The sequence below is a fragment of the Cervus canadensis genome, chromosome 24 (assembly GCF_019320065.1).
Source record: "Cervus canadensis isolate Bull #8, Minnesota chromosome 24, ASM1932006v1, whole genome shotgun sequence".
NCBI lineage: Eukaryota > Metazoa > Chordata > Mammalia > Artiodactyla > Cervidae > Cervus > Cervus canadensis.
Window position 1 is genome coordinate 35817489 of NC_057409.1, and position 15646 is coordinate 35833134.

A 15646-nucleotide genomic window follows, 5' to 3' on the forward strand; every position below is an offset into this window, starting at 1 on the left:
AGGGTAAAACTAAACAAAAAACCAAAACAACAAAGAAAATTGGGTCAGAAAGGGGGGAAGGTGAAAGGCCAGGCAAAAATATCTGGCTGAAGTTGACTAAAACTATCTTTTATTTCAAGTAAAATGAGAGTATGGTCAATGCCCTGCAACACTCTTTAATGAGACTGTAAATTTCCATAAGAATAAAGATCACAATTTTATTGACCCTCTTCCAAACTTTCTGCAGTTCTGAGCTTCCATAGTTCTCATGTCAAAATTACTTGATTTTTGTTTGTTCATTGAAGTATAATTGAGTTACAATGTTGTGTTAATTTCAGGTGTACGGCAAAGTGACTCAGTTTATATAAATAAATAAGCATAATATATTGCAGCTCAGAAAATCAAAGACCAAATATTTCTTATGTCATAATGACCATTCGATGACTTAGTTTACCTTTTTTCCACTCTTCAATAATTTGTGCAATAGAGACGTATCCAATAGAAAATCAGTATTTAAAATATACATGAATGAGAAAAATTAAAAGTAAGAGTAATTAAATTTAATTAGGTTGTGTGGAGTAAACTGATCATCTTGCTTCATGTACTGAATTATTTGAGCCTAAGGAAATGGAGGCTCATTAAACAGTTCTCATCATACTTCTATCATGCTAACAAATACTATTCTCTCCATATCATGATTAATACCAAAAGAAAAAAAAAAAAAAACTGAGATAAAACTGGTAGTGAAACTCCAAACAAAATCAGTTTATGGAGACTAACAAAAGAGATAATATTTTACCTACAGATAACCATAATGAACTTGGAGTGACATACTCTTGCCCTCTTTAACATCTAGAGAATTTTATAGTTAGCAGTAGGAGAAGATTACAGTAGAAGAGGCTAAGATGAGCTTTCCCCCCCTCAGGCTAGATTTATAAATTTGGCATGAAGTTTCTTCTCTAGAGTTGGGTAAAGAGGTCAAACATAGCTATGTAACCCAGTCATTTCCATCACTGTGTACATATCGTTGTTTGGGTACAAGCAACAACAACAGAAAATACACTGGCTACAATAAGAAAAATGTGGAAACAGTTGAAATTGTATCAGAAGATTTCAAAAATCAAATAAAAAGCTAGAAAAAAATCACACTTAGAAATTGGCAGGAACTAGAGATAATCAGTGGTTTAGGGAGCAGGTAGTTCTCTGCAGTGTCTCAAAAGAATGAACCCCAAGTGTTTTCTTTCTTTATGTCACTCAAATTCCAGGGAGAAAAGTCCCACGAATCTAGCTTAGTCCCATGGTTAGAAGGGTTAAGACACCTTGAGTCAATTATGCTAAACTGTTTACCATGAGAAGACAAATAATTCCTTTCCCCCAAACTTTGGATTCTATGACTAAATGAATGAACATTGGGTCGTTCTAAAATGACAAGTATCCACTACAACCACTAAAGTCTAAACCAGGTTTTAGTCAATAGGAGCAATATTCATTTTACCATTCAGCTTGTTTAAGAAATATCAAATTTGTTTTCAATCTTTGTTGAAGATAAAAGTACCTATTAATCATTCAAAGAAAGATTCATGTATCTTTATATGTGAAGAAGTTAACGATTGCCCTAGAACCTAACATTAGGGTTCTTTCTAGGAAAAAGTAGTTACCAGCTCAAGAAATGAGACAATCTTACACAACTCTTTTATCTTGAATTTGTAACCATTAGTGGACACAAGTCTCATTTACAAACTTTTCCTATATAGACCACTGTGAGTTAGGTGATAAGTGCATAGACTTTATAATAGAAAAATGATGCGATTCACTATGAAATTATAAAATGAGAGGCCAGTAGTATGACAGAAATCATTGAGGAAACTTTTCTAACTTTCTTTTTTTTTTTTTTTTCTTTTTTTCTTTATTAGTTGGAGGCTAATTACTTTACAACATTTCAGTGGGTTTTGTCATACATTGACATGAATCAGCGATGGAGTTACATGTATTCCCCATCCGGATCCCCCCTCCCACCTCCCCCCACACCCGATTCCTCTGGGTCTTCCCAATGCACCAGGCCCGAGCACTTGTCTCATGCATCCCACCTGGGCTGGTGATCTGTTTCACCATAGATAGTATACATGCTGTTCTTTCGAAACATCCCACCCTCACCTTCTCCCACAGAGTTCAAAAGTCTGTTCTGTACATCTGTGTCTCTTTTTCTGTTTTGTTCTGTTTTCTAACTTTCTTTAGACCTTTACCTGCATTTAGCAGGTAGCTGTTATCTTCCCAGGAGGTGGTAGAACCAGCAATGTTGTATGATACAGTAGCAGGAACTGTTAATTGTCTTCAAAGATAATGTTTTCCTTTACCTCCATAGAAATACAGCAAAGCAACAGTCAACTGGAATAGACTATGATTCTCAGTCTTCTTTCTAAATGTCATGTATCTACATTTTGGCAGATGAGAAAAAGCTTCATGGGGCACTTTCTCAAACCCTCTTGAAAGAATTTAGCAATTTCTCTTTATCTCTTTTTCTGTGACACTTCTTTCCTGCTGGATGGAGTATGAATTTGAAGGTCGAAGCTGGAACATCAACGTTGGACTACGAGGTAATTTTGAGAATGAAGCCTTTTCATGTTGTCTTTCAGTCAGTCAGTCGTGTCCGACTCTTTGTGACCCCGTGGACTGCAGCACGCCAGGCCTCTCTGTCCTTCACCATCTCCCAGAGCTTGCTCAAATTCATGTCCATTGAGTCGGTGATGCCATCCAGCCATCTCATCCTCTGTTGTCCCCTTCTCCTCCCTCCTTCAATCTTTCCCAGCATCAGGGTTTTTTCCAGTGAGTCAGCTCTTCACATCTGGTGCCCAAAATATTGGAGCTTCAGCATCAGTCCTTCCAATGAATATTCAGGACTGATTTCCTTTAGGATTGATTGGTTGGGTCTCCTTGCAGTCCAAGGGACTCTTAAGAGTCTTCTCCAACACCACAGTTCAATAGCATCATGAGAGCCCCTTTACATGGTCATGCTGAAGTAGCACCTAGGTCTGGAGGTGGACTGAAGACTTTCCCTCACCTGCCGCCCCCCACCGCTTCTAGACTATGGCCCCCCACAAAATAAGCGAGCTTCGAGCATTCGTGAAAGTGTGTAAGCAGGACCAGAGCATTCTGCACACCAAGGAAATGTGCTTGCTGAGGGTATGGGGGGAGAGCATGGTGGGTAAAATAGCACCTGCTGCTTCTAAATCTAAATTGGAAGAAAATACCAAGGAAGGAAAAACAGATGGTAAGAAGCCGGAGGAAAACATAAAGACAGAGGAACCATCAAGTGAGGAAAGTGATCTAGAAATTGACAATGCAGGTGTGATTGAACCAGACACTGATGCCCCTCAAGAAATGGGAGACGAAAATGTAGAGATAACTGAGGAGATGATGGATCAGGCAAATGATAAAAAAAAAGTGGCTGTCACTGATGCCCTAAATGATGGTGAACCAGAGAAAGCCATTGACATGTTCATGGATGCCAAGAGAGCCAGTGTCTTCATCAAATTACAGAAGCCAAATGCTGCCATCCGAGGCTGTGACAGTAATCAGAAATAAACCCTGATTCAGCTCAGCCATATACAAGTGGGGAGGGAAAGCACACAGACTTCTGGGCTACTGGGAAGAAGCTGCCCATGACCTTGCCCTTGCCTATAAGCTGGATTATGATGAAGATGCTAGTGCAATGCTGAAGGAAGTTCAACCAAGGGTCCAGAAAATTGCTGAATGATGGAGAAAGTATGAGCAAAAACGTGAAGAGCGAGAGATCAAAGAAAGAATAGAAAGGGTTAAGAAGGCTTGGGAAGAACATGAGAGAGCCCAGAGGGAGGAAGAAGCTAGAAGAAAATCAGGATCTCAGTTTGGCTCTTTACCAGGTGGCTTTCCTGGGGGCATGCCTGGAATGGGAGGGGGAACGCCTGGAATGCCAGGAATGGGTGGGCTCAATGATATTGTTAGTGATCCAGAGGTCCTTGTAGCCATGCAGGATTCAGAAGTTATGGTGGCCTTCCAGGATGTAGCCCAGAACCTGGCAAATATGTCAAAATATCAGAGCAACCCAAAGTTTATGAATCTCATCAGTAAATTGTCAGCCAAATTTGGAGGTCAAGCATAATGCCCTTCTGACATAAAGCCCCTGCTGGAGGAAAAGCAACTTAGATCACCTAATGGATGTTGCAATAATACAAACCAGTGTATCTCTGACCTTCTCATGAAGAAAACTGGGGTGCTTTGAAGATAATCCCTACCCCTTTCCCCCAAATGCAGCTGAAAACATTTTACAGTGGTTTGCCATTAGGGTGTTCATTCAGATAATGTTTTCCTACTAGAAATTAAAAACTTTAAGCAATTTTTAAAACTTAAAAATATTTAAAATTAAAAAGGTGTATTAACACCTACATTTTCTTTACAAATCATTTTGATTTTTTCCTTTGAATTAATTAGGCAAGGAAAACACACCAGAGTGGAAGATTTACTGTTCCAAGTTTGAGTGAAATAAAGATTTGTTAGTGGGAGGCAAATATAACATTTAAATAGATAAAGTTTGATTTGGACATACAGTTACTGAGACATTTTGATTTGTCTTTTTATTTGCTTTGTTATTATTATCTTAAATGATTTGCTTCTGTAACTCTTGGGACCACCAGTATTTCAGTAGGACCTGGGGAGGGACTGGAAGTCCTTGGCAGGGCAGCAGCCATCTTAATACATTTCATATCACATGTCCCCTTGTGCACATGCAGTTAAATCTTACACTGCATGAGGAGTTGGTTTTTATAATGCTGCAATAAAATTGGATTACTTAGCTTTGTCCTTGTCTGATACCTAAAATAAATGTTTCATATTTCCACATGGTGGGGGAAGCATCATGAGAGAATAAACCTGAGCCTCTAAAAATTCCAAGAAGCAGAAATCTTAAGGTATTTCTATCTTGTTTACATCAGTGTTGTTGTTAGGACTGTCTATAAGTAACAGAGATATTAGGCATATAACAACCACCCCACCATTGTACGTGACCACATGATTCAGACTGGCCCTTTATAGTGTTCCCTATTGCCACAGTGCTTAAAATTCTCCAAGCCAGGCTTCAACAGTACATGAACTGTGAACTTCCAGATGTTCAAATTGGACTTTAAAAAGACAAAGGAACCATAGATCAAATTGCTAACATTCATTGGATCATTGAAAAAGCAAGAGAGTTCCAGAAAAACATCTACTTCTGCTTTATTGACTATGCCAAAGCCTTTGGCTGTGTGGATCACAACAAGCTGTGGGAAATTCTTCAAGAGATGGGAATACCAGACCACCTGACCCACCTCCTGAGAAATCTGTATGCAAGTCAAGAAGCAATGGTTAGAACTGGACATGGAACAACAGACTGGTTCCAAATTGGGAAAAGGGCACATCAAGGCTGCATATTGTCACCCTGACTATGTAACTTATATGTGGAGTATATCATGAGAAATGCCAGGCTTGATGAAGCACAAGCTGGAATCAAGATTGCCAGGAGAAATATCAATAACCTCAGATAAGCAGATGATACCACCATTTATGGCAGAAAGTAAAGAAGAACTAAAGAGCCTCTTAATGAAAGTAAAAGAGGAGAGTGAAAAAGTTGCCTTAAAACTTAACATTTCGAAAACTAAGATCACAGCATCTAGTCCAATCACTTCATGGCAAATAGATGGGTAAACAATGGAAACAGTGAGAGACTTTATTTATTTATTTATTTTTTTTTTTGAGCTCCAAAATCACTGTAGATGGTGACTGCAGCCATGAAATTAAAAGACACTTGCTCCTTGGAAGAAAAGCTTTGATCAACCTAGACAGCATATTAAAAAGCAGAGACATTACTTTGCCAACAAAGGACCATGTAGTCAAGGCTATGGTTTTTCCTGTAGTCATGTATGTGTGTGAGAGTTGGATTATAAAGAAAGCTGAGCACCAAAGAATTGATGCTTTTGAACTGTGGTGTTGGAGAAGACTCTTGAGAGTCCCTTGGACTGCAAGGAGATCCAACCAGTCTATCCTAAAGGAAATCAGTCCTGAATATTCATTGGAAGGACTGATGCTGAAGCTCCAATACTTTGACCACTTGATGAGAAGAACTGACTCACTAGAAAAGACCCTGATGTTGGGAATGATTGAAGGCAGGAGGAGAAGGGGACGACAGAGGATGAGATGGTTGGATGGCATCACTGACTCAATGGACATGAGTTTGAGTCAGCTCCAGGAGTTGGTGGTGGACAGGGAAGCCTGGCAAGCTGCAGTCCATGGGGTTGCAAAGAGTCAGACACAACTGAGCAACTGAACAGAACTGATTGCCACAGTTGTGACTGGCTTAGCAACAAGCACAAACTCTAAGTTGGATCAATCTAGGGGCTTCACAGAAACTTAGTCAATATAAGTGTCTTTCCTTTGGGCTGTTAGTCTGAATGATGTACGTATAGAAATGGCTGCAACCTCTTAATATCTCCTACCATATGGAGAGAGTTTCCACAGTAAAAGAGAATGTGGAAGGAACACAGAGGAAAACAAAGATAGAAAAAGGAGTAAAAGAGACAGAAAAATATTTGACATTATGTGACTTTATGATACCAACTGTGCCCATAGATTTACCAGTTCCTTACAGTACTCATTTGGTGGTGAGGGAGGGGTTGGTAGAATTAAGGTCCTTGAGTTGCGCTTCTGTTACTTAACCCTTTAAGAAATCTGACTTAACAAGTCACTTTTTATAAAATGGCCATTCCGGAAGACTAATTGTTTCAGGTGTCATACACACTTCCAGTCCTCTTGGTTTTTGTAGATGTTTTTACTACCTAAGTTTCAATGGGGGAAAAAAGAGAATCCATCACGTGAAATCTCCTTTAACTTTTTAGACCACCCTAATAATAGTGTGTAATAAAACCTGTTCTATCCACTGTTATCCTTCTCTCCTTTGGTACTATGATTGGGAAATCTGCCCAAGTTTCCTTCCCAAACTAATATTCAGCCTCATCTTTCATTAATTTCTTCTCTAAACATACACTGAGCATTTGTTACTATGCACTGGGCACCTAGTTTGACTCTGGAAACATACGATGACTAATACTCAGCACTTGTGCTATTCTGTGCCTAGTCGCTCAGCTGTGTCGGACTCTTTGTGACTCCATGGACTGTAGTCTTCCAGGCACATCCATCCATGGGTACTCCCCAGGCAAGAATACTGGAGTGGGTTGCCATGCCTTCCTCCAGGGGATCTTCCCAACCCAGGGATCAAACCCATGTCTCCCACATTGCAAGCGAATCTTTTTACTGTCTATGCCACCTCTTAAGAAACTCACAACCTAGAAGAGTACATGGACTTAGAAACAGACAATTGATTGTTCTTGTATTAAATGAGTAAAAACATGCATAGTGCTTTGGGGAAGGAAGGAAAGCATTTCTCTAACCAAGCATGCAAGGGAAGGAAGAAGGAATGAGAAATAATATCTGGGAAAATCTAAGAGAAGAGAGACACTCTAATTGTAAGAGTTGGTAGGAGTCAGGCAAATAGGGAGAAAATATTCCAGTCAGAGGAACCCACTGTAGAGGACACAGAGATTAACAGTAGCATGGTGTGTGCTGGGAGCCACAGTTCTGAGTTGGTGGCAAAGTAAAGTCAAATGAGAGAGCCAAGAAATAAAGTCCTTACGGTCATTGTAAAAGGTTTAACAGAGGGTCCACCCTGGAGAGTGGAATTACTGGAACATTTTAAGCAGAAGAGTGACATCATAAATTTTCTATTTTATAAGCTTACTCTGGATGCTCTGAAGATCATAGAGGGGTGTGAGATGAGAAAGAGAAATCACTTAAGAGAATATTTCTGGAATCCAAGGGGTGAACAATGTGCTTGCAAAAGGGTGAAAGTGGTAAGAAATATTTCAAAGATGGAGCTAACAGGATTTTATCAATGGGTTAGAAATGGACAAGAGAGGAAACTAGAATGGTACCAACAGTTTTGGCCTGAGCAGCTGAGGAAATAGAAATGTGATGTGTCAGGATGAAAAAGATTGGAACAGAAACAGTTTCTAGAAGCAAATAAGGACATTATTTATGATCAAAGAATGATAGAGATGAAAATTAAGCATCCATATAGAAGTCTGGGCTAAGAGGATTAATCAGGATTGAAGATAAATTTAGAATGCAGTAGCACTTATACATTATCTCAAGATAGGAGGCCGTGTAAGATGACTCAGAGAACAGATTATAACCAGAAGGGATCTGAAAACTCTAAGATGTTTCAACATTCAGGGGCCTTTATAAGATGAGGATTCAGCAGAGGAAAGAGAGGAAAGACCTGCCAGTGAGATTCAAAGATATCAGAAAGGAATATGTAAGAATGTTTCTAGGAGGAAGAAGTAACCAAATGCTACTGAGCGCTTCATTGTCAAGTTTAGGGCTAGAAAACGTTTCCAGCAACATCATTCTGTCACCATTCTGCGCATCCCCCAACCCCAGCCTTAACCCTTATTCTGTCTCCACTGTAGTCCTGCCCCCTGACAACTAGTTCTTGCCTAGCAGCTAGGAAAGTGGCCCTTCTAAGTTTTAGCATCTCTTCCCAAAGATAGAGTAACTAAATCATATTTAATATGTATCAGGGGGCAATAGTTTAATAGTGCACAAGACAGCAGAAGCCAAGAAAAACAGACTCAAAAAGCAATTACCTTGGACATAAAATTAGAAGTTTTTTAAATTGGGTGAAAAATGTTGCAATCCTTCTAATTTTCTTGCCTCAACAATTCACTGAGGCAACATTACATACAGCTCAGGGATTACCCCAATTTGAGAGCTTCAGTTCTTTCCATTTGGAAAGTGATTCTGATGGATAGTATTAATATTATAGTACTACATCAGAAAAGCTATCAAATATTCATTTTTAAGTAATTGTAACACCAATTTTCATTACCTAGAATGATAGCAGAGATCACCTAGGACAGTACTGGCAATTTCATAAACAAATCCTAAGATGGATCTGAAGTTTTGTTGATTTAACTTGGAAGCGAAGACCAGGTCATCGTGTCAGTTAAAGCAGTGGCTCTTAATGTATGGTCCCTGAACCAGAAGCAGCAGCAGCCCCTGGAAATTGCTGAAAATACATGTTCTCAGGTCCCAATGCAAACCTACTGAACTAGATACTCTGGGGGTAGAGGCCAGCAATAGTGCTTTAACACTCTCCCCAAGTGATTCCAATGAACAGAAAAGTTTGATAAATGCTGGGTTAAAGGATGAGAAAGGGAGACAGCAAGGAATAGAGAAAAGGAGGACAAGGAAGAAAGGGGTAAGGGGGAGAGAGACAAGGAAAAAAGGAAAGGACGTGGGGGAGAAAGAAAAAGTGAGGGAACAACAAGGGAACGAGGGCTAGGGAAACTGAGTGGAAGGCTGAGAAGAGAGAAGATGGGAAGGGCGTAGGAGTGTGAGAGGAAGGGAGAACCACAAGTGTCCTTTGATGGATATTTAGGGCTTTCCTGGTGGCTCAGATGGTAAAGAATCTGCCTGCAGTGCGGGAGACCGGGGCTCTATCCCTGGGTCAGGAAGATCCCCTGGAGAAGGAAATGGCTACCCACTCCAATATTCTTGCCTGTAGAAATCCATGCACAGAGGAGCCTGGTGGGCTACAGTCCATGGAGTCACAAAGAGTCAGACACACCTGAGCGACTAACACTTTTCAGTTTCACATGAGTACTTACACGTATATGATCAACAACTTTGTTCTTGTTTAGTCACTAAACCATGCTGAAATTTTTTGTGACCCCCAAGGACGGTAGCCTGCCAAGTTCCTCTGTCCATGGGATTTCCCAGACCAGAATACTGGAGTGGGTTATCACTTCCTCCTCCAGGGAATCTTCCTGACTCAGGAATCAAACCCACATCTCCTGCTTTGGCAGGTGTATTCTTTAACACTGAGCCACCTGTGAGGTGGTATTTCAAAGTGAATAATAATTACCTCACAATATTGTAAGAATTCATCTGAGAAAATCAAAGTAAAATGCATTTCTGACACCTGATATGGGTAATAACTGTATAAAATTACTAACCCCAGAACAGCTTAATATTAGCTCACAGCCCCTTCAAAATCCTAAATTTCCTCCTTTATTAACAATTATTTTCATTTATTTTCTCCAAGGCACATCTGTCTTAGGAGGCCTATTCTCCATCTAACTTGCCTCTAGGCTTACTTTAATTTTGCTTTCATTCTAAATCCTTCACTACTTCCTTGAAACCCCCTTTACTGCCTATGTTCAAACTCATCCAGCTGATTTTCAACTAGTAAAAAAGTTGAAAAAGATGCCATCTGGGGAGTGGTGAGACTTCGACGGCCACGTAAAGTCCACCGGTGTAACACGATCTTGGCAAGGAACCGTAGATAAGATTAATGTTTGTTCACATGGAGACAGGAACACTTTCCATTTAGAGCCAGGGAGAAGCAGAGTCAAATTGTTTTTTAGTATCATTTGACTTCCTTATGGAGACCTAAGATTTCCTGGAGTTTTATTACCAGCAGAAAGTGCCTGAGAGGCCAACTAATTCCAAAGATTCAGCTCTTCTTCGTTGTTTAATAAAAATCATAAAATCCACCTAGCTAGGAAATTTAAAGCTAAAAAAACAACTAATTAAACTTAATTGGGTCAGTCTGGGCAGGCTGATTACTCTGTTTGATTGGCCTCAGGAGAATCTGATCATGGATTCACCTAGAGAAACTTGGCAAAGGAAAGCTTGAAATCAGGACAGGTGCTATATTTCTGTCTGACTGGAGATGTAATTTTTAGTGAGAAATACACAAAAGAGGTTAAAGAGGAAACAGGGTATTGGGGGAAGGCACAATCAACTATAAGCAAGTCATTTCAGGCCCATCCTAATTTCTCAGAGTGAAGCAGAGGGAATTATTATAATAAGGTCACAGGCTTATATTATAGGCCCTGGATTTCTTTTACCTGAATTGATCAAATACATTTTATCAGTTTTTATTTGTTGATATTTTGTAGGGGCTTTTACTTTTGTTTTTTGCAAATGCTTTCTTGCTGGCAACCCAGAAGAGGAACTAAAGAAAGCCACATAGAACGACCATCGATGATGGTCACGTTTGTCTGAGGAACCCAGACCACTATACAGTAGGAGTGTCAATTCCTAGAATTTGAGTACAATCTTATCCCACCAACATATATGCTTATGATAGTTATTTACTTGGAACCTCTTCTTTTGAATGTAGTATTACTCTGGTTAATTAATATTGATTTTGGTTACATCAAGATAAAAATGTTTCAGCATATAAAAATGATTTTTGCACTTAGAAAACCACTTTGGAATTTCAGTCTTACCTTATAGAAGACTCCAAGGATTAAATGCTTTCTTTAAGGTTATATAGATCCATGCTTCTCAAACTTTCCTGTGGAACTCCTACACGTAACTCATTAGAAATATAAATTTCTAAGCCCTAACCCAGGCTACCATATCAGAGTTTCTTATATTAGGTTCAGGGAAATGTTCTTTTTGTTTGTGTGTTTTCCAGTGCTTCCAGGTGGCTATGATTCACTCTAAAACCTGAGAAATGTACTTCCTGATTATGAGACAAGAAATGCCAGGCTGAGTAGTAAAGGGTGCCAGCTCCATCATACCATAAGTGACATAATTTACCTTAAGCAAGTCATTTTACCACCTGTACCTTGTTCCTAAAATGAAAATATTAAGAGTCCTTATCCCAAAGTATTATAGCAAAGGTTAACACATGGCAAGTGTTTAGTCCATTACCTTGGCTCTTACTGTTATTAAAAGGAAGATTACCCGGATAAAAAAGGTAGGCCAGACAAAAAAAGTGTCTCACTGAATCCATGAGGTGATCCTGTTTTACTCTTGCATGTTTTAGCTCCTGCAACATTCTAGACACTCTTCATTATAAGCTAATTTTTATGGTTGTTGAACCTTCTCTTTTGTCTTTTACTGTTATTCCTAACACTATGAATCTCTTGAAAGAAAATAAAGCAACAGGCAAGGAAACTTTCTAAGACACAAGGATAACACAAGAGACCAAGGTTTAAAGAGACATGGCAGGGATATCCATACATGACCATCGGAGGAAATAGCTGTAGATCTTATGACCTGCAATTACCCAACATAAAGGGTGATGGCCTAGAGAAAAAGAGCCTAGAGAAAAAAAGAAACTCAGACACAAGCCACATTATTAAAAAAAATTAGTTATGTGTCTTATGAAGTATGTTTCTCATCACTCTGAGATATGTACATTTTTCATCAAAAAATAACAAAAGAAGATAATGAGATGCATACCATGGAAAAGCCACAACCAAGTTATCTGTGCTTCATCAACCATAGTTTTTATGCTGTTCCTACAGATTGATACGCATGATTTCATTTAATTTAATTCTCAGAAAACCATGCAAGGAAGACAGTCTTTTTCACAGGGAAGGAAAATAAGTTTAGAGAGATTAAATAGCCTGCCCAGGATGGCACTCTGCATTCAGCTGTTGGCTGGTCGTTTCTGGCCCCAAATCCTGTTCTTCATCACTTGACCAGAGCAGTAGATACAGAGCAGCCTGCTGGGGGCCCAGCATTATGAGCAGCTGAGGACACAGAACCAGCTTGTCCTCCGGGAGCTTTCAGTCTAGCAGGAAAGCCAGAGAATGAATACATTCTGAGCAGCATCACAAGTGGACCATGGGAGACATAAGGAGTTCTAAGAGCATATATCATGGAGATTAGTTTTACTGAGAGCATGTGGAAAGGCCTCCTCAGGGAAGGGCCATTTAACCTGAGAGATGAACTGTGAGTAGGGTCAATAAAGGGTAGGGCAATAAAGTATTGGTAACGGAGGGAGCAGCATGTATGAAAACACCCAAGCTACATTGAAGGAAAACAATATCCAGGAAGGCTGGAGCACCGAAAGCAAGAGCTGAAAAGAGACTAAAGAAAAAATAATGGGACGTCTTACAGATTATGTATGGTTCTGGGAATTCATCCTAAAATCAAATAATAATAATACTTTAAATTAAAAATTCAGTATAGAGATTAAGTAGATGAAAGATATGTGCAGATTTTGATTTATAAGGCGCTCCCACATCAGTGACTGGCATAGAAGATTCTACACACTATGCCCAATGTGTGTTTGAGCATCAAATCCATGGCTCTCAATATTGTACTCTTGCCAGTTAAACTGATGCACCACAAATACAATAAATACTATAAATACACTGCAATTTCTACTAAACTATAGCTCTAAGCACCACCTCTTATCTTGATTTCAAGATGTACATCATCTGTTTCTCTCTTGGCTTATTGTCTGCAGCTGTGTAATAATGACACCCCAAGCACCCGTTAGAGTCAATTTTATTGGTAACTTCTGCTTACTTAGGAAGACTATCATTAATCAGCCTCTGGCAATCAAAGCCAGCCACAGCCTCTGCTCTAGCATATACCTGCAGTCCACCAAGTACTAGAACTATGAGGAAGGACAGAGCAATTAAAAACAAACCAACAAAAAAAACTCTGTATAGAGAAATGGCCCTTCTGTGTCTCACTGATAAGTCACTGGTTACCTTAGTTTTTAGTTGGAGTCACTGCTGACTGTGGAATGAAATTCACTGTGTTCATCTTGACTAATATCTTAGCCTTGAATGCTCCTCACACCTTCTAGACTTAAAAAAAAAAAATTCATTAACTGATTAACTGAAGATTTTGGAAGCTGTGTGAGTCAAGAGCTGAGCTGATTTTATTCTTTTCTTTTGATTTGCTGCTGAACTGTAAAGCAAGATTACAAAGTCCTTCCTTTTGTCCCCTTGCTGTTCTTGTTCTTATCTCATGCACACATTTGTCTCCTAAAAATCCTCCCCCTGGCTAACCCAGTCCTGCTTCTTCACACCTTTCCTCTCCCAAAGTTCCTACTTTCAACACTGAGTTTGGAACTAACAGTTTGCAAGGATGAACCCTACTCCTCAGAGGCTGAAGCCACAGAGTGTGAAGGAGAAATGGAAAATAAATAATGGATGTTGTAATCTGATGTTGTGATTCTCATCAGAGCCTCCAGAGCAAATACAGGAAGGTCGGGGCACTGCCTGGAGAAAGATTCTGCATCAGGGAGGCTTGGAAGGAAGATGTTCATCCTGTTCTTCTCCGTGAACTGACTGTTCAACTAGTAACTCACCGCTAACTCTCCTAAAATTAAATAAAACCTTGTAGACTGGCAAGTGTTAAGTATTCTTTCAAAATGTTCCTAGTATAGAAATTTAGTGGACACACCCTAAGGTGACCCCCATGAGGCATGCCCTTATATAATTACCTCCCTTGGAGTGGGGATGGAACCTGCTAGAGCTTCTAAATGATAGATTATGGCAAAAATGATAAGATGTCAAGCCTTTGATTAAGCTGGTTTGTATAGCAAATGTGCTGCAATGTCACTCCCATGAATATTACATAAGACTCTGGCTTAGAAGATTGGAGAGAGAAATTCTCCTGTTGGCCTAAAAGTAAGGCTGTCATATTGTGAGATGGCCCATGAAGAAGCTCACATTGTATTGAAGTGGGGGGCCTCTGGGAGCTGAGAACAGCCAACAGCAAGCAACAAAACAGGGACCTCAGTTTCACAAGTGCAAGGAGAGAAACTGACAGCAACCTCAGAGGGCTGAGAAGCAGGACTTCCCCCGGCCAAAGCTCTGATGAACATGCAGCTTGGCTGGTACTGAGAGAGCAGATTGTGAGGTCCCAGAGGAAACATTTCTAGCAAAGCTGAGCCTGTGCTCCTTCCCTACAGACACTAGGAGATGATTAGCTTGGTTCCCCCCCCACCCCCATTTTCCTTTAATACTTGGGTAATATTTCATTATCTTCTTACAACTAGTTTTCTGTTGCAAAAATTTTGACTTAAAACTGATTTGGGGTTCTTTGTAGGTGATCCCCCCTTGTTCTTTTGTGGTTGTTAGAAATTTCATTTTGTCTTAACCAAATTGGGATTTATATGGAAAGCACAGGTACAGACATTTCTGAAATGGCACAATAGGAGCTCTGTTTACCCTATCACTGGTCAAATAACCATAACTGGTGAATATTAGTGAAATAAAAAAAAATTAAGTCTCTGGATATTGCCCTAAGGACATAAGCAAATGGAGAAACACTTAAAATCTATGCAGCCTTGGTAAGAACACAGAGTCTGTGTGATTTTGACCCTCTACTTTCCTCCCCCAGCTCACCATGACTGTGACCATAACTCCACCTCAGGCAGGTTCAACCAAGAACCCAGGGATCTCTTCCCCTGGGGTCACACCATCTCCCCTGGCAGGGCAGGTTGCCAGAGCATTTCATGCTCCAGCTCTGTGCTACAGAAGCCATATTCCAGGCAAGTGTCACTGAGTGGTCCGATGATCCCTTCTTCCACCCAGCTCTCACTTAAGTAGTGGAAGCCGACTTCTCCGTGCATCAGATTAAAAAATACTGGTTCCTGATTCGCTCATCTCTACTGTCTTATAGATAGGGCAAAGTTTCTACATGTGAAGAGGCAAGCCAAGGCCAGAAGCTAATGCCCCACCCAGTGGCCCACTTATGAGAAAGGAATATCATCTCTTGAGAAGTGGGTTATAGCCCTTGGCCTCAGCACTGGAGAGGTGAAACAGAGGTTTGGTAG

The 15646-nt window shown here is 40.0% G+C and overlaps 1 pseudogene; it reads left to right on the forward strand.

The window, feature by feature from the left end:
• Window positions 1-3063: 3063 nt before the first annotated feature.
• LOC122426644 lies at window positions 3064-15249 on the forward strand (annotated as a pseudogene).
• The last annotated feature ends 397 nt before the right edge of the window (window positions 15250-15646 follow it).